This window comes from Apteryx rowi, unplaced genomic scaffold (genome assembly GCF_003343035.1).
Source record: "Apteryx rowi isolate R43461 unplaced genomic scaffold, aptRow1 scaffold_85, whole genome shotgun sequence".
Classification (NCBI taxonomy): Eukaryota; Metazoa; Chordata; class Aves; order Apterygiformes; family Apterygidae; genus Apteryx; species Apteryx rowi.
The window spans coordinates 1315640-1334677 of record NW_020451149.1 but is presented as its reverse complement, the minus strand read 5'-3'; the positions used below and the strand labels follow the sequence as shown (position 1 = coordinate 1334677).

General features: G+C 41.9%; 1 protein-coding gene across 9 annotated transcripts in view; it reads left to right on the top strand.

The window, feature by feature from the left end:
* DCK (deoxycytidine kinase) overlaps nt 1-18152 on the top strand; it is a 32405-nt gene extending 14253 nt beyond the window's left edge. The window contains exons 8-12 of one of the 9 annotated variants that reach the window (XR_003257575.1): nt 13065-13191; nt 13317-13373; nt 15457-15559; nt 16032-16180; nt 17996-18152. The gene's annotated coding sequence lies outside the window, so the exon portion shown is untranslated. Of the gene's footprint in view, nt 1-13064; nt 13192-13316; nt 13374-15456; nt 15560-16027; nt 16181-16531; nt 17003-17995 lie in introns of those variants that run through there. The other 8 variants (XR_003257574.1, XR_003257571.1, XR_003257572.1 and 5 more) reach the window with 8 other exon arrangements.
* Nucleotides 18153-19038: the final 886 nt, after the last annotated feature.

Here is a 19038-nt window from a genome sequence, read left to right as displayed (position 1 = left end):
TGTTTACACTCCTTGTGTGACCTTTAGTAAATCACTCTTTACCTCAGTCTTTTCATCTCTAAAATATTGATATCTCCCTATCTCTCCAGAAGGCTGGAAGATTAGTTAGTTAATATTTATGTGCTGCCTTATAGGTCTAAAGTGTTCTATTAAATAATTGAGAAGAATAAAGAAGGCACTCTTTTTGATTCTTTGCTATGATATTTTGATGCCCTCGCAAAAGGGGCAACTGTCCCAGGTTCATGGCCAGTAGAGATTATATATTTGTTTGAAATCGGATTAAAAGCCATCAGTGAAACATTGCTTGCCTTCAAGTTTTTTCGTTCAAAAACTGTGCCACTAGAAATAGACACAATTTTTGAGCAGAGGAAACTGGTAATGCAAATTTAATTGTGAAATAGAGGTTGATGGCAAAAACTGTGCTCCAGTCCCTGTAGTCAGAGGTCGTGTCAAAGCTATGTGCAGTTATGTACAGAATTTGCCACATGAGGTCATTGTATCCTCAGTTCTTACTTGCTGAGCCGGCGGCAAGCAGAGCATTAGGGTTTCAACAGTGAATGGCTTTGGAAAGGTGGAGAGGGAAGAGGTCATTTCCTTGGTTTGCCAGAGCAAAAATGTTAAACTGATTAATAAGTACTCCACTGAATGAAATAAATTTTGATCCGTGGGGGGAGCAGAATAAAGCAATTCCCTGTTGGATTAAGTAAAAGACTATCAAAAGGCTGAGCTAATGGGAGGGGTTTTGACACTAGAAGGTGGTCTGTGCAGCCACCAGCTGCTTCTGTTCTGAGTGGGTATTGGCGCATGGATAACACTAATCCTGGTGGGTCTGACTGATAACAATCTTCTAGTGCTGAACCATCAGGCCCAAATACAGGCAGTGAGCAATACTAATGCTGGCAATGTACTGGGGAAAATTAAGCAATTAGGAATTCGACTAAGTGAAGCCATGCATAGCACTTAATTTATGAAATACAGGCCTGAAGTAGGTATGGCTCCTCTGAAATTCTGGTCCAATTTCAGTAGTGGCAAAGAGTGTAGACGTCTCACTGGGAGTATGTGGTGAAGTGACTTTTTTTTTTTTTACCTCAGGTTGGTATTCAACGTGGGTGTGAAGTGGATATAATGTGCAGAGGGTAAAATCTTGGCTGTTGCGCATCAATGATTTTTGTTGATAGGTCAAGGTTTCAATCCATGGGAATAAATAATAGGACAGAAGCATAAAAAAATAGCGTATGCTGAAATAAACTGTCTCTTTTCACTTGTTTTTTGGATTTCTGCTAGCTGCTTCTCCTGGGTGCGACATGCATTACACATCTGCGTGCCTTCAAAACGTCAAGTCAGTCCAGCTTGTGCTCCTGAACTGTTTCGTATATGTTTGCTGGCTAAAAATACTGACAGACTTGGAAAAATGCAGTTGGCTTTCGAGAGCTATTTGCAGAGGTGTTGCCCTGCAGTTTCTTCAGACCGCTTCCCTGTACTTTTTCCAGATTTTTCCCTCCTGCAAGTTACGCTTCTGTCTCCAATTTCATATAAGTTGTTGCGACTTGTCTTTAAGCAACTATTAAAACCATTATCTTGTACAAGTTTTAACAGACTTGCTAAAGCCAAAATTTTACTATTATGAAGCCTACCTGTGGATGTGGCATCTGCTACTGTTCCAGTTCAGTATCTTAGGTTTCCTAGTCCTCGTTTCTGAGCAAGTCTCCTTTTCTTAGTATCATTGCTGATAGAGAACTTCATTCCACCCTTTTGCTTCCTTTGTTTGACTACCTTCTGCTGGTCTTAATTACTCGCGTACTTTTTCTCCTGTGTTAGCCTAGCTGATGGCTGCATTTCTTATGTGTTCTTCCTGGCTTCAGCACTACCTGTGTGTGCTGACAGTGTGCTCTTGCTTCATAATTACCTTCAGATTTGCATCCACTTGTTTCTTAAAATTGTAGCTGTTGCTCTCTGAGAAGTTTTCACTGCAGTTTTGGTGTTGCCCTCTTTGTGGGGCTAGCTCAGGGCCTTTACCCTGACTTTCTCAACTGTGTACAGTGGCCTCAGGTCATTGATTGTTTTGTTACAGCGAGCTGCTGGGCTGGGCTGGCTGCCTGTGTCCTGTCTGTGCTGCACCTCAGAAGCTGAAGACTCACTGTCATAGAAAACAGGATCTGACTGGTTAGGTATTCGTTTCCGATCTGCTCCACTGCTTGTTTCATGAGGGTTTATTGCAATGGTCCAGCATAACTGGGTAGGTATTTCATGTTTTTTTTTTTTTCCCCCTTGTCAACAGTTTCTTTCCTGTCTCTGCCTTACTATTGTCTAGGGGAAGACAACATGTCTGCTGATTTCCAGCTCGTTTTAAATGGGATTTCTGTTGCAGTGTACTGTGGCCACAGTCTGTCAACAGCATGTCAGGATGCCATAACTTTTATGGTCTTCCTTGACTGCAGTTCTTGATGAAGCGTGCTTGAAATATTTGCATTTGTGTATGATAAATTACTGTCTACTGTGACAAAGAAATATAGTTCCTTTCCAGGGAAGTGAGCAGTTTTATGTCTCGGAGAGTTTACTGAGCTTCCATGAGGCTTAAAGTCCTCCTTTTCTTGGACAGTCTCTGTTTTTTAACAGGCCTCATGCTATTGTGCATGCACAAAGCATTGGGTTTTCATAGCTCATGACTGCCCTGCTATGCTTACACATTCAGGTGTGAAGTACATACTCGTCTCATCGTTTCAGCTCTTGCCTGCTGTGATTTGCTCTCGGTAGTCTTTGAACTTAATCACAGCTTTCACACAAAACTTACCTTTTCCTCAGAGAGGACAGCATGACACTTGTGGTCTAGTGGATGATTGTTCTGCTACTTGTGGCATCCCATCCCATTCAGCACTTTAGTATGGACAGGACCTACTGTTGGCGCTGCCAAGAGGCATGTTATACTTTAGAAGTTATTTCTTATTGTACCTGCTAAGCCTTATTGGTCACTTTTCTGTGGGTAAAAGCCTATATTTGTGTGATACAGCTAGAATTTTGATCATATTTGTAGTTATTTAGGTGATTGAAGTAATGGCTTCTCATATCCTTTAATTGCATGTAATCAGTGAATGCATGCAGTGGGGCTGCTGGTATTAGTCCGTGCCAGAGATGAGTCACTAACTGTCTGTCTGAAAATCTCCATTTCTCCCAGGTTTGTTCACCCATGATACACTCTAAGGGATAATGCATCTTAGTTTTATGTTTTATTGACAGTGTTTACTTGCCCGTTGCTCTCGGATAAGGACATCTCCAGCATTTGGTTGCACTTCTGGCTTTAATTCTTGCTGTTAGCATTGCTTTTGGGATTGCCTGTACAACCCAACTGGAATCATATTGGCAGTAGGTCAGAAAGCATTGCTGAAAATGTAGCAGTTGTCTGTCAGCCTTCTGTGACGCATGGACCGAAGGCCTCTGGATCTGCTGAAGTCACTCTGCGGAATTTTCTCTGTCTCTGCATTTGTTGCCGAGTCTTTGGGTTTTGTTGTTGTTGTTTGCTTGTTTTTCTTCTATGGTTATCTCTAGCTTTGGGATATAACCTCATTCTCTTTCCATGTTAGTCATGCTGCTGCCCAGGGACTGAACCCATTGGATTTCATTTACTTATTATAGCATATACACTGGATGGTGATACCTGCACTGCTCTGTCTCATTTTACTTCGCAAGCTCCTGCAGTTTGAGCCTGTGTACTTATGCTGAGCTACTTGTTATTACCATATTGATCCTTTTCTGGGATAGCTGTAGCTGCTTTAGCTCTTGGAAGACACTTCTGCAGGGGATTAGATCTGCTCCAGCGACATTTCTTGCTAGCTGGAATAATATGTCCATTAAACAATCTTGTCTTGCACTAGGAAATCCTTAAGGTCCTGAAATAACATGTAGATACCAGAATTCTCAGTCTCTTAATGTAAGTACTGATTCCCACATCTGCTTCTTAATTTCGGGGTGTTTTGTAATATTTGTGGGTTTTTTTGGTTTTGTTTTGTTTTCTAAAAGTCTTTATGCTCTGTCTCTGAGAGCACTATTTTAATCAAAAAAAGAAATTCATTTGAGTATTTCAAGCATTATTCCATACAAAAGTACTGTTTTTTGAAAAATTTCTCCTTTTATTTGTGGTAGAAGGCTTGAAATCTTCAATTTGATCCCCTGTGGTCAACTTAATATGTAGATTCCAGGCTTTCTTGCTACGAATCCCATGTTCCTAGCAGTGTTTCCTAACACCCTGCCTTTTTGATAAGTTTCTAGAAGTTGGTTGTTGTGAATCCCACTAACTTGATGAGCTGCCAGTGTATGTCATGCATCATACACTGAATAACATGAAAGGACTTCATATAAAATGAAATAGGCTTTCCTTGTTTACCAAAGAACGGCAACTGTACTGTAACTTTCTAGGTACGTGTACACGTACTGAAATTCCATGCATCTTCTTTGCAGGCTTCTTTATGAACGCCAACATTTTGGGAGCCAATGTGATCCGCAATGTAACTTTCATTGTTGTTTATCAACGAGATCTTTGACCTATATTAACAATTGGAAGATCACAGTACTGGTTAAACAATGGCTATTGTGACTTTATTATTATTATTATTTGGTTTGGGGAGGGGTTGCTGCTTTCCTTTTTTTGGGGGGGGACTGCGGGCTGTTATAAAATCAACTTTAATATGAGATAATAACCAAAATGTTAGTATTTGAAAATCCTCAGTTCTAGTTGTGGCTGTCTTGCTGACTTAGTATGCGATCTTGGCTAGGTTACTTGCCTAAGCTTTGAATCATTGGTAGCACCTGTACTGCACATAACAACAAACTCCTTAAGATCTGTTCTTACTTTTAACCTTTCAATTGCTATATGAATGGCTAGATAGGGTGAAAAGAGCTAAAGGGAAGTTACTAGTTGTTCCTTAATAATAGAGAGGGAGTTGAGATGGTTTTTAAGGGAAGTAAATTTTGTTATGAGTCTTGATTAAAATGAATGCTTAGATATACCTGAAATGAAGAGTAAGAGGTAAACAGATAAGGAATGAGTAGAGTGTAACTTCTTACCTGAACAAGATATGATGCTTGCAGAAGCCAGGACAGGGCCTCCATAAACAGCATTGGACACTGCAGAAAATAGTATTTCCATCTTTTGTATTTCCCAGATATCTGTCATGGGAGTTGACACATGGTATGGAAAAAGGGGACTGCACTTACAAGTTAGGATTAATATGATTTCTGCAAACTTCTGACCACTGGAATATGAAGATAAATCAGAAAATCTGTCTGCTTAGCTCAAGTTGAAGTTAAATAAGCTAACATGAGAAACATGCTGGGTTTTGAAGATTTCATGATGAACTTGATTTTGTCCTGACTCATTGTCATAAATCTAGACTACTTCTACAGAATTCAGCAAACACCATGTGCTCCCTGTGTACAGCCTTAATTGGGTTAGGCCAAGTATTTTGTGCATATATTTCTATTTAAAAATTTGTAGGCCTAGAGAGATGAGTCGTTTACAGATATCAGAAAGGCTAATAAATTATCCCAGAGAACTGGAGACAGTCTTGCTAGAGGTGCTCTTGTTTGATCGCACAGAGTAGAGAGGCGGATGGATGGAAAGGGAGATGTCCATATTACAGAGCTGATTCTCTTGCTGATTGGGCTCTTACAGTTTTGCTCGTCTGAGAGAAGTTAGAATGAGATGCTGTGGGCTAAATCTTTAGCTGGCATTCATTAGTGAAGCCTCATCTTAGTATAGTTTCACAAAAATCAAACCAAGAAACAGATACCATAAACAAAGAGATGGAGAGGCTACCTGTCATGACAGGAAATTATTGTGCTGTAATCCAGGGTGAGATTGTGGTGTTTGTAGACTTACTCAGGTTAGCTTTAAAATAGGGTGTTGCTATACGGAAGCCTGTAAGTTCACTGTAGGTTGCAAAATCTGTCTAGATTCTTAGGAAACAATACTCATGTGACTTGCACACAGGGCTTGGGGCTAGTAGGGCTACACTGTCAGCAGGAAAACAAACGCTGTGTTTCTGTTCTGACAACTGTCTGTGCGATGTGGAGGCAGGTTTGCTCAAACCAGCACAGTTTCCTCAGCTTGCTTCTGCTTTGCACAGGTGATGAGAGAAGAGAACCACATGCAAGGGATGCATTTTCTTGCCCTTTGGTGGCCAAAATGAAGGTTCATAGCTTTTTTGAGAGGCCCATGACTGCTAGCACCTTGGGACTTGTGGACTAGCAGTTTTTAGCTGTTCACTGGTTTGCATCACGTAAAACGTTTTCAGGGGTGATACTATGCTTTGATAGAGTGAATGTATGCTTCCTAACCATAGGCTTGCTTTCTCCATTACCTTTCTCAGATCCTTTAGAAATAGTTCTTTGGCCTCAGGGGTCTGCAGCCCACAGACTGTTGTAGTCAACTATGACTGTGCTGGATGTTATTTATTTATTTATTTATTTATTTGGAAAAGCTATGTAGGAAGTGGTGGCATTACTTGATGGATTTACTGTGGGTTTTGGAAATTATGTGACCCTTTAACTAGAAATGAAGAAAGTTAATAATGTAGAAACATCCTATTTTAATGCCTACAAGGTGTTCTTAGGGAGCACTGAGAGGTACACTCTAAGCAAGTCGTGTGCAGCCTCTACATGTTGCCTGTATAAATTACCAGTGAAACTTGCATTATACTAGTTTGGAAGTATTTCATGTGTTTTTAAGGCAAGTATGATATTTTATTGCAGTAACAAAGCTGAACTTGAAAAAGGTTTGAAACTTAAGCCAAAGTTATCTTCTTTTGAAACCTACATCAAAGAGCTATTGAGTAAGACTGTCACCTGCTAATGTGAAAATACATGACAAATAAAAGTTGTAATATCCCCCTGCTCAGAGAGGGCTGAATTGAGACAGAGAACATAGAGTAGATTATCCATTTCCTGTGTGACCTTGGACATCAGAGAGGGAAACAAAATCTGGTTCTGACCTGGACTACTGCATTGGAGTATACTGTGTTCCTTGGTGAAGGGACTTAGCAAGGGGTGAGAATGGGAAATGACTTGAGTAAGGCAGAAAAGGTAGTGTAAAGTGCTGAGTGAATGAGTCCAGCAGAGACTTGACTGAGTATATTTGTACATGTTTGAAGGAAATTGGTTCATGGAATTGTTGACAAGGTTTGGAAGTACAGTGCCGACAAGGCTGTTCAAAGGTGAGGTTTTTTTGTTGTTACCAAAGAGAAGAAGGATAAAAGTTGACCTTCTTGTCTGTAGAAAGCAACTGTACAAATAAGTTGGAAGTGTCGCTTAAAGACATGCTAAAGAGGTATTGCAATCTATCAGGTTTACATCCCATGCCTCTTGGAAGGAAACAGGGACAGATTGCGGTTTAAGGTAATCCCAGTACTGTTAGAGCTGGAGTGATCTATGCTGCTAACTTGTACCACCTTGAGCAGCTGCCAAAGCATCACTGCTCAGAGAGCAGGCAGTGCTTAGTCACAGCCTTGCCAATGATACAGCAGAAACTCTATTTTGGCTCCTTTGTGCTACAGGCAATTGAGGGAGCAACAGTGAGAGAAAGGTAATTCAAAGGGATCTTAAGTTCCAGAGAAATTGCAACATCCTTACGCTCGGTTAACTTGATGAGTAAGGTGCTGGATGGGGCTCGGGAGGCTTGTTACAGGCCTACCATGACCAGAAGGCCAGTCCTTTTCTGACACTTCAGTTCCATATCTAGACAGCAGAGGTGATAACACAGCACTGCCACAGCAGGATAATGTGATTAGGAATAAGCACAGTTTTGAAGAGTTTGGGTGCTCCAGTGCTGGGAGGAGGGTTGAGGCATTCACATTCCTGATAAAGGTAGTGGGTAAGAGCTGCTTTGGAGAAGGTCCACTGGTCTTTTTCCTTTGCCAAATAAATGCAAGTCAAAGACTCAAGAAGGTGAATACAAGCTGGCATGCCATCTTGTGTTGTGTCTTCCGCTGGCAAAGGTGTGGCAGCCGCAGCCTTGGTATGGACAGATACTTTAGTTAAAAAGATGCTTCTATCAGTGCAGGTTGTTTTCCCTCTGGAGACTGCAGTAAGTTTTACTAGCAAAATCGTGGTTTTGCCAGGAAGGCTATGTTTGCCCTAGAAGCCCTTTGGTGGCCTAAAGCAAGGTATAGTTGTACTGGCAAGTAGCTCATAGCATAGACTTGGCCTCAGTGTCAAGGTTTGGGCAAAGCTATTTATTTGAACCAGGTCTTAGTTAAAGCACATGTTGTAAGACAGTGAGGATGGCTTTCTCTCACTCCCTTTCTCTTCTCTTCTATTTATTTATTTATTTTTTGCATGTGGCCTATTGCCAAAGATAAACCCATCAAGTTTTAATAGCACCTCCCAATTTAGGAGAACATGCTCAGAAAGAACTCGTAAAACAGTGATTTTCAGTCCCAAACTTGACAGTGGTTTTGAACCTATGTCTCATCTCTTTCATTTCCTTTTTATGGTGTGGGGGGGAAAGGGATCTCCAATCTAACTAAACAAATCGGACTCCAAACTTGCATTTGTTTGCTTGAGACTCAGGTATGCAGACGAACTCTCTGTAAATGTTTAATGAAACAGTTACAGTGGTGTTTTCTTCTGACACTCATACAATTTAAAGTACTTATCTTGTGTGTTGGCTATGAGCTGGCTTCCCTCCTTCCTCCTCTCCCCCCCCCCCCTTTGCTATTTCAATTCTGCTGGGTTTGAGAATAAGCATTTTCAGTTTATAAAAGTCACTGATTGGAGATGGAGAAATGAAATGCTTAACACAGTGTTTTGAAGAGACTGTGTGTCTAAACTTCTGTTTTGTTAGAAAGTAGATTTTCACAAAACAGGGTTAATCTGACTCTGCTCCAACAGAAGTGACATCACTGGGGCAGAGTTGGGCTGACTCTCACTGCTTTTGGAAATCTTTCTTTAGGAATGTAAAAAGTGTTTTGAGGTATTAAGGTGAAGAATATACTGCAAATGTAAATGATATGGAGAGAAATTGCCTTTGCTTCTGAAATATGCATTGTTACATTATTCAGAGATCTGTCTCATTCTAGAACTGAATTTACTTTGGTTAAAGTTACTAAGAAAGGAAAAGGGCATTATGACTTCTCTATAATTAATGGGTTTGTTTAATTTGCATAGAAGGAGACTCTTTCTAGAGGCTAGTGAAAATCTTGCCTCCCCTGCCCAAACACACACTTTCTGATTGTGTTTCTTGTCCTAACTACTGTTACAAATTGCTTCCCGCACCAGTGTGCTCAGTGCCTCTGGCATGATGTTGCACAACCCCCCTCTCCAATGATTTGCAGCAATAATCTCCTTAAATTGTTTATCAGTGTCCGTCTATTTGTTTGTTTAAAGACAAGTGCTGTATGAGTTGGATGAATGTCTTTCAAGTGGCTGAAAGATTAAGTTCAGAGGCAGTAGGGAGTCATTAAACGTATATTTAATAACTTAGAAGTAGCTTTGCTAAAGAGTGGAATGCTTTTTGTGATAAATGGGCTCCATCGAAACAACCACTAACAGTAAAGGAGGGTTCATGCTACCTGACTGGGAGCATCTGAGTATGGAGCCTATACTATATATAGTGAGGTGTGGGTTGCAGAGGGCAATTGATGCAGTACTGAAATATTCTGAATTGCCTTCTGGAGACTCTTCCTCCACACAGAGAGCCCAGGTTCTTAAAATGCATACCTATGCTAAGTCTAAGAAACATCGCTAGATTGATGCAAGATTCCTTCCGACCTCCAGGATTTTGCCTTAATCATAGACTACTGTGACTTAAGTGAGGTAGTTTCTCATACACTTGTAGTGCAACTTATTTGCACAGAATTTTATCTGTTAAAAAGCTCAAATTGCCTTGTCTTTTTACTTTTTCATTATGAAGGCAGCTTGCAGTCTTTGTAATCTTTTCCAGTATCTTCCTCCTCCTGAATCCTTTGGCATTTTGTTGTTTTTCCCTGACTTTGCTTCACTTTATTTGATATTTTCCTGTAATTTGGCCTTCTGGAATTGAAGTGGTTATCTCTAAATATTTGATGGTCTCAAGTGGGGACTCTGCCAACAGAGACTTTCTGAGCCCCTTCTAGCACAAGATTTTTTGTCCTTTTACCTGCCACAGACCAGATGGTAGAACCATGACTTGGGTAATTCCCCATCAACTCTACTAGGTGATCTGGGTACCAGCTATGGGTAGTGAAAGTGGCTTCCTTTTTACACTAGGTTCTCATCAAGTTTTCCCTGTTGTTTGAGGTTTGTTGGAGAGCTCGTGTTTTTATATGCCTTGTTGTTTTTTCCCTTAATGATTTAAAGCTGATTATTTTGTCCTCCCAGTCCAGGAAAAATTGCTCATCCTTTCCCATCACTGCAGCAGCTGGTTTGAAACAGGCAAAGATTTCACAACTTTCAGAAGCCAACTCTATTCTTTTCCTGCTGAGAGCCCTCTAGCACTCTCCTTATCTGTCTTAGAAGAAAAATGCAGCATGTGTTAACGTGTTGTTTCATTTTGCTTTTGTTTCTGACTCCACCTAATCTAGCACAGACCAGGATCATTCTTTTACTCCTTCTCAAGCATAGCGTGTAATTTGTCTTAATCCCAAGTCACTTCATGGTTAGAGGATGTCACCTGATTCACTTGACACTCTCTGCTCAAACTCTGGGTCAGTTTTGCAGGTGACACTTAGATTTCCAAATGAGCATAGCTTCTATGTGAGCGCATCAGGTGAAGTTGCCTGGACTTTCAAAAATGCTCCCTGTTCAGCAGTGCCCATTGAGCCGCTTGAAGATTTTGCCACATTCTGCAGGGACTTTTTAAGGCAGCTGCTAAGTACTGAAATGTTTTTTGGAAAAAATGTGCTTGCAGCCTCTAGGCAGAGTTTGTAGTCAATCAGTGACTCTAAGCATGAATTCCTGATCTGTAACCACACACAACAGAGTTAGTACTCAGTAATCATAGCAGCTAATTATGGTTTCAGTTTATGCTGTCTCATGGTTGCCTTTCCTGTAATCTCTTGGTACATGGGATTTGGTTTTTGGTTTTCTTATGTACAAAGAATCTCTGAACATTTCCTGTATAGTGGTCTGGCCAATATGCCTCCATCCTAGACCACTGAGAAGTAGTGCATGTCATTGTACATGGCCTTGCACCCCACGTAGCCTCTCTCCTGCTGAGGTAGCAAGCTGCCCTGCCTTTCCTGGGACGCCACCACCACATGTACACTTAGCCTGATAGTCAGGGATGCCCTGGCTCTATTGGCACTCTGGCAGGAGAAAACAACTGCTCTGTGGAGACACCTTCACCCTCAAGAGTTGCAGCTGACTTGAATTAGGGTGCCTCAACATGGTAGCAAAAAACATAGCTATATACCCAGGGTTACAGATGCTCTCGACAGGAGATGACTTAAGAGTCATTCCAAGGTAGTTCAGAGGTTTGGGGTTTACTAAACTGAGTTTGTGGTAACTGTAGGTGAAGAGGAGAAATGAGAAGCAAAGCTGTTTGCCTCAGGCCTGCTGAGTTGAAATCCTCAAAAGCGCTTAGCATGTTACATGGTTGTTCACTGCACTAACCATAGAGGGTGACAGTTGTGCCCTGGGCCCTTTGCAACCACTCTGAGCTCCTGCTTGGGCTATGAATTTCTCCATTCACTTGTAATGTGAATAGATTTTCAAGCTCTGGAACTGAGCTGCTCCAAGCTAAGGAGAAGAATGGATTTGCATGTTCCCATTCGGTTGCTCTTACCTTAAGGCATAAATATTCCATTTTTTTTGAGTGCTGGGCTGCTAGTTTCTATGATAGTGCTGCCATACGCTTCCTTTCCTAGTCTCTGGTGACTTACAAGGGTGTGTGCTGTCTCTTCGGTTCAAAGACAACACTGTACAAAAATGGCTAAATGCTCACGTTCCCTGTTTTCCCCTGTGCCTGCTCCAAGGATTCAGGCATAGGACGGGAAGTAAGCAAGAAGACAAGGTACCTGGGGCTTACCAGGTCACCTGCCACAGGTGTTGTGCGTAGCAAGCAGGAGTAGAGATGCTGGGCTGTAGGAGAGGCAGCTTGACTACAGGCAGTGAGATCGGGCAGTTCAGCAGTAACCCCAAGCCAGAAAATCACTTTTTGTTCTGCTTGGTGTCTGCTCCTCATGCAAGCATCTTGGAGACCTAGCAAAATGAGTCCTACAGCCAAATTCTGTCTGTCCACTGAGGATGCGAGAGGTGGGTGATGGGGTACTCTGGCTCTCTGTAGCCCTGGAGAGCTGAACTGTGTGGGGAAGGGATGTTGCAATGTGTTCTGAGTGGAGGGAGACTGTAGCAACTGAAAATCATTCACCTGCTGATCTTTCTGAAGGCTCTCCTTGGTGCTCAGCTCCTGGATTTCCCAGACTTGGCTGCAGGCTGAATAATTTTGTAGGGTGGTAGGGTTTTGGGGGGGGAGTGGGGAGGACGGGGTTGGTTGTGCTTGTGGGTTTTTTTTGTTGTTGTTTTTGTAGTTGGCTAGTGCAGCATTAGAGCGTGTCTGGTAATTTTGATTTCCCCCTTCTTCCAGTGACTGTGGCTGAGGAATGGACTGGCTAATCTGCTGCTTTAATGACTGCCAAAATAAGCTTGGTCTCTGGTCAGAGCTGAAGCTTAGAGGCACAGGCCACCTGATTTCATTGATGCCCTTGAGAGTCCATTGCCCCTTTCCTGCTTGTGGAGAAAGAGGGCATTTGCTGGATAGGCAAGGGCAGGCAGGAGGAGACGCCTAATGCTTGTGATACAGCAGTGATCTAACTGCCTTCATTAAGTCCCACAGCTGCTAGTCTTGGCCACAGAGGAGAAAGCTTCTTTCTGTTCCATGATAAGCTGGTCTAGTGTCCTGACGGGAAATACCTCCAGCAGAGCCCAAGGGCCTGCGCAGCTAAATGAGAACAGTTTTAAGCTGAAGCTTGGCTCAGACAGGCTGCTGACTGCTTCACCTGGCAACTGACAGTCCTTTTTCTTTTTTTGCAGTTTGGCCCTAGGCCCTTTCAGGGGCCTCTGGGCACAAGATAAATAATCTATTTTGTTTGTCCTAGGCACTTGTACAGCTCCTGGTATGGCTGGCAGTATCTGAGACTCTTGCAACCTTCCAACGTATGCCGCTGTAAAGCTGAAAGGTGATTTATTGCAGTTGTACAAAGAAAGAGCAGAAATGCATCAAAGGTAAAGGATAAAATCCATGGCAGCCATGGTCATTTCTTTTTGTCTGATCTATACCCAGTGTATGCTTTGGCTGTACATGTAGCTTAGGTTTCTTTCTTTTTTTTTTTTTTTTTTGGCACTTTCAGCTTGTGCTTATATGATGAGAAGCGAGAAGAAATACAAACTGATTCTCTAGTGTCAAGGTAAATAGATGTCTTTGAGTGTGTTTGGCGATTTTGCTGTGAGCTGAGCAAGTGTGCCCTAGGTTGTAGGCTGGTGGGAGAATGTGTTGTGGGAAGAACCTGCGTAGCCACCGAGCCTGGAAAAAAAAAAAAAAAAAAAAAGTAGTGTTAGACTCCCAAGTTGTGCCATGCCTGAGTAATATCACAGAAGAAAAGGAAAACTGATCCCTGCAAAGTGTAAAATGCAGTGTTAACAGTGGGACACAGTGTTTATGCTACTGTTACAGAAGGTTTTAGCTCAGAGACCTGTCAGCGTTTAATTACAGTTGACTTATTTAAGTAGTTTTTCTGTAGGTAAGAGAATATTGAGTTATTAAATCTGCACTCTACCTTCACAGCCAGAAATTTCGAGTGTTTTAATTGGTTGCAGAGGCAAATAAGCACCTAAATCCCTTTTGAGATGAGGTCATGCCAGTTCTTTCCATAACAAGGGTGTATAGCGTTTATTCCTGCTTTTCATACAACTGCCATTTGTTTTATTTATTTTTTAAAATCATCTGTTGGCTCAAATAACTAAGCCTAATAATAAACCTCTCTTGTTTTATTGCTACAGCACTGTGAGTGTTGCCTTATAATTATAAGGCACCTGGGTGGATTTTAGTCTAGCAGTGATCCTCCTTTGACATGTTGATACATCACCCATAAAAAGATCAGAGAGATAACCCTTTGCCCTAGGTAAATTATAGAAAGTAGAGCAGCATAAGAAAGCTCAGATTACTATCTTGCCAAAACAATGCGCGAGTTGACTGGTGAAAGAACTGGATGACCTCAAAGGAAATGTAACTCTGGGAGAAGGAAGATGTCCCAGTGATCAAGTCCAGGCCTTGAAACAGAAATGTCCCAGAAACTCAGGCTGGTTCCACTTACACGTAGGTGGCTTCCTGAGACCACAGACTGAGGCAGAAACAGTGATAGTGCCAAAAGTCGTTCTGATGTTTGTGTCCCTTGTGACTATGGTTTTGAGTAACAGCCAAGACTTACTGTAATGCTAGGTGTGATCTAACCAGCTGATTAAGGACCAGCGTTTGGATATGGACTTCTCTGATTTTGATCCCAGTTGTCAAGGAATTGAATCCATGCCCAAACAAGACTGCTGTCAAAGGATAATACTGTCCTGTGTTTAAAAGAGGAACAGTTTACACCACAGACAAAACGCTTGCCATCTGGAAATTAGTGCATTCCTTTGACTCTCTTTGGGTGAAAGAGGTTAAGGTCACCTGTGCTCGGAAGCACTCTGGAACCAGCAGACTGGAAATTCCAAATTTTGAGTCTTCTTTAACCTTAGGTTGAAATGGACAAGTTCATCCATTGTACTATCTGCTGAGTTATTTTTAGGTTAAATATCACTTGTTTCTTGCTGTCATCAGTTTTCTATAGACCTTGGATCAAGAGCATAGGCCACTGGGGGGAAAAAACACAAAACACCTGTTTGGAGCTGCAGATCATACAGTCATTATGACTGTAGTTTTTAACATGGACTTAGGTTCTTTGGTGATCAGTGCTGGAATCTTGCAGCTACAGAATCATGTAACATGAGAAGATTTAGAAAGGCCTGATGTCACATGACTTTTTGATGTAAATGTCTATCAAAGCTTACAGTTTCATTTGCATGCTAATCCTTCTTCCCAAAACTTTTTGTCTCAGCATATTTAATAAACCCTCATGTTAATGTGCAGCTCCACCAGTGGTTGCAGGTAGCTCATAAGCATTTGACTACATTGCCTGGTTATTTGTGGTATTTTTCACAATGAACATTAGACACCACTGTCACTGACTTGTATGCACTTCTGTGCCTTCAGAGCAGAGTATGGAGACTGCTGAGGAAGCATGCCTGCACTTAGTTATGGGAGATTTTTGTTAAAGACCTACATTAGTAATGGTTTGAAGGTCTAAGCGACAGGAGAAAAATAAACGGATATCTATGGCAAGAAATCTTGCTGCTGTCTGAAAACAAGAGTCCTAAAATTTCAGAAGTGGCCAGCATTTGTGGATATCTGTGGTGTTTTGGGTTATCTCCTTTGGTGATCAAGCCCTGCTTTTCCAGGGAATGAACCCGCATCACTGAAACAGCAGGAGCTCAAGTACCTCATTACTTCTGAGAAATTCACTCCAAGCCAAACCTCACAAGGTGCATACCCAATACTGAGGTACTCAGAATTCATAGCTGTTCTTCAAAACATTGGCTGAAGAAGGGGCCACTGGGTGGAGCTGTTGTCGTACGGTTGGCCTTCATAAAAATACTGGTATTTGAGAGAGGTCTGGTATTTAGAGACTTTTGTATTTTAGAGAAATGGCCTAAAACATCAAGGAATTCCAATAGAAAAATACTGTTTTTATAAGGTAATAAATCTGGGATTTAAGACTGACAGGCATAGCAGTGCTATGTAATAACATAATAAGATTTTATAAAATAATTATGTCACCTGGACAAGAAGATAAAGTAGCCTGGGCTAGTCATGTTTCCTGTTGTCAGCCATGTTAATAAAGGCTATGGAAGGGTCGGCAACAAGAAAGCAACACTACCAAGCTGGATGACCAGCCCGAGTTAGAAAGGCAATAGGTAAGGAATTGTTCTAAACAGCTGTCTTTGACAAAGTTGTACGTTTTATTTGGAGAAAGGTGCGCACCTGGAGACCAGAAGAACAATGAAGAGTTAAAAAGGAAGAAGTCAGAAGTTGTTTAAAGAAGACAGTGTGTCACAGAGAACACGAGTGAGCATGTGTATGCATGCACTGTGGGAGGGAGTCTACAGACAGACTTCTCCAGAGGTAAGGAGTAGTAAATCTGAAAGAAAAGCTATGTACATGTACAGTCTATGTAGTTACTAAGGCAGAAGCATTTGAGAAACACGGTACTGTGCTTTATGAAGACTTGTATGGTCAGACTTTGTGTTGTTGCCCCGGAGGAGCGGAACTGCAAAGGTTGAGTCACAGATCTGCCGAGGTAAACGCCGTTAGAAACGGGGATTGCAGGGAGTCAAGGTTCAAAGTGAGAAGATTGTGTGATAATATTTGGTGTCCTGGAGGAAAAGTGCTTTTGAGTGGAAGGTTTCCGAAGTTTAGTTTGCTTCAGCACTGTGACAAAAACATTGATCAAGACTTTTTTTTGTGTGTTTTCAGGCACTCAATCTGAGATGTTTTAAAGGGTCTGACTTCTTCATTACTAGAAACGAAGAAAACGTGCTGTCTTCAAAGCCTATTGATGTTTTGATGTTAAAAAAACAAACAAACAAAAAAAACCAGTAGTAAACTGAGCGTGTGACTTCATCTTACCTTTGGGCTTTGCTGAGCTTAGACATGCCACATTACTTCAGTGTATCTGCCTTTTTCCATCTGTTAAAATAGGGCCATTGCTAGTTGTCTGCCTGATTAGGACATTAAAAGGAAAAGTTGAATAATGTTTATGACCTAATATATAAGTTCGAGGCGTGGAATTCTATTAGAGGAAGAGATTAGAACTGGGCTGCTTTCAAGTCCAGTTTTAATAAACTACGTGCAACTTGACAAAGGAACAGTCTCTTCCTTCATTTTGTTGCTGTTCTCATATAAAAGAGCATCAATCTGTATTTATGCACACATACAGGTGTGTGCATGTTTCAGCATCACTTTTTGAAAGCTGTTAAGATACAGAACATGAAGACCTCTGGGTTGTGTAATCAAGGTGCAGAATGAATTGGTTTAACGATTGGCTTGCCCAGTTTAATGATTTTTCCTCCAACAGTTTATGCTAACTACTGACAAATGACTTGAATCCAAACAGTGTTTGTGAAACCTGAGAATACTGAGGGTTAAGTGTTCACTGCGTGAACTGAAGACTAGCTCATTGCCTGAGATAGAGGGCATCAGATGCAGTCATGCTTCCACTACTTTGTTTTCTCTGCAAAAGCTGTCGAGGATGTTTGTGCTAACTCTGCCTTTTCAGCTCACAGTTCTGGCATCTGTTTAAAAATTCCTGACTCTGATTACTTGAAGCTTTCCTCGTTGGTGTCTGTGCAAAGGTTTAGGAAAGCTATTAGGTGCTAACAATAGCCAGGGGGCTGATAATATACCTGAAACTAAATGATTAGATGGTGAAAGCTGTCACTCTTCTTTTTAGAGAGTGTTGCCAGCTACCTGGCCTGCTGGGTGCTGCTTGGGAGCAAACATGGCTTATTCCACTCCTTGAGAAAGGGAATGTTTACTGATATGAGCAGTATTGTTGTGTTATTTATTGACTGGTTTGGGGTGTGCCCTTCTCAAAGGAGAAATCCTGGCTGCACGTGGACTTATCACTATGCCTCTGTGACCTTGCAGATGAAGTCAGCATGTCAGGCTACAAGAGAGAGTGCCTTAAAGCGGATGTGGGAACAGGATTTAAATATGGTGTGCTCAAAGTGGCAACGGGAAAATAAAGTTTCTGCTCAGCCAAGCAGGAATGCCGAATTCACATTAGGGCGGGATCTGCTGTTAGCGATGAGCTCACTGTGGCTTCTAGTGACAGAATTTCAAGTTGTCTCACGTTTAACTAAGTTTGAACTCGGTGCATGCAAGATAGCACTGAGAAAGCAAACCTGCTTTCGTCTTCCCACTCCTTTCCCTTCTCAGCCAGCGTGCATCAAGATTCAATGGTGATGGGGCTGCATGTTATATTTCCCTGCCCCGGCAGCGGGACTTCAGTGCTGCGCAAGAAGGCTTCCCAAAGCCACCTGAGTTGCTGACTAGACAGAGCTGTGCGGGGAAGATGTGCTGCTGGTGGAGAGAGGTAAGGAACTGAAAGAGGATGTGGGTTGGTACTTTTTTTTTTTTTTTTTTTTTTTCTCATGAACACATATGGGATATGGAGCAATGCCACTGACAAAGTAGTCAGCACTTCAGGTTTAGTCATGCCCTGTGCTTATTATGGTTCTGTTGTGGGATTCCAACAGCTTGCCAAATGTGAGTGCCTATCATTAGACAGTCATATCATCAGCACGGCAATCTGCCTCGTAGGTGGGAAGAGCCACTGACAGCTGTCACTGAGGCACTGGGTTGGGAAGAGCTGATGCACAAACAAATGACATACCCTGCATAAGGCAAGGTGGTGTGATGCCAACTGTGCCGGATAGGGATAGTTGCCAGGCAGGGGTCCCTGGATCTGGTGCCCATGTAGAACAGGCTCTCCTCTACTTCTCCAAGTGCTGAACTTGCTCTCCCAAATTATTAAACACCTGGGCAAAGTGTGAACAGAAATGGCACAGCTAGGGATCTAGTTCTGCTAAGCCTGGGCACATATAGTGTAGTTAACGCAGGAGTCTCTACACCGTAAGCTGCATACAGGAAAACACTTCTGTCCAAAGTTATTGCCTGCTTGCTTGCTGAGCTTGACTGCAGGATTAGCTAATGTTTCAGGGAAGGAGTTGGAAAGCTCACCAGGGAATTAGCAGCAGGATGGGCTAGGGAGGACAAAGTACCGTGCAGGAGGTTGCTTTTCAGAAATCAGTATCTTCTAATATGGACGTGCAACACAAAATATAGAGGCAGAATATAAAAATACAGTTGCCAAAGTGACTTTCAATGCTAATGGCTAGTTTTGCTTTCTGTTTTTAATTCAGTCCAGAGTTAACTTTGAATTTATGTATGTGATGAAGACATGATAACTGCTCTTTTGT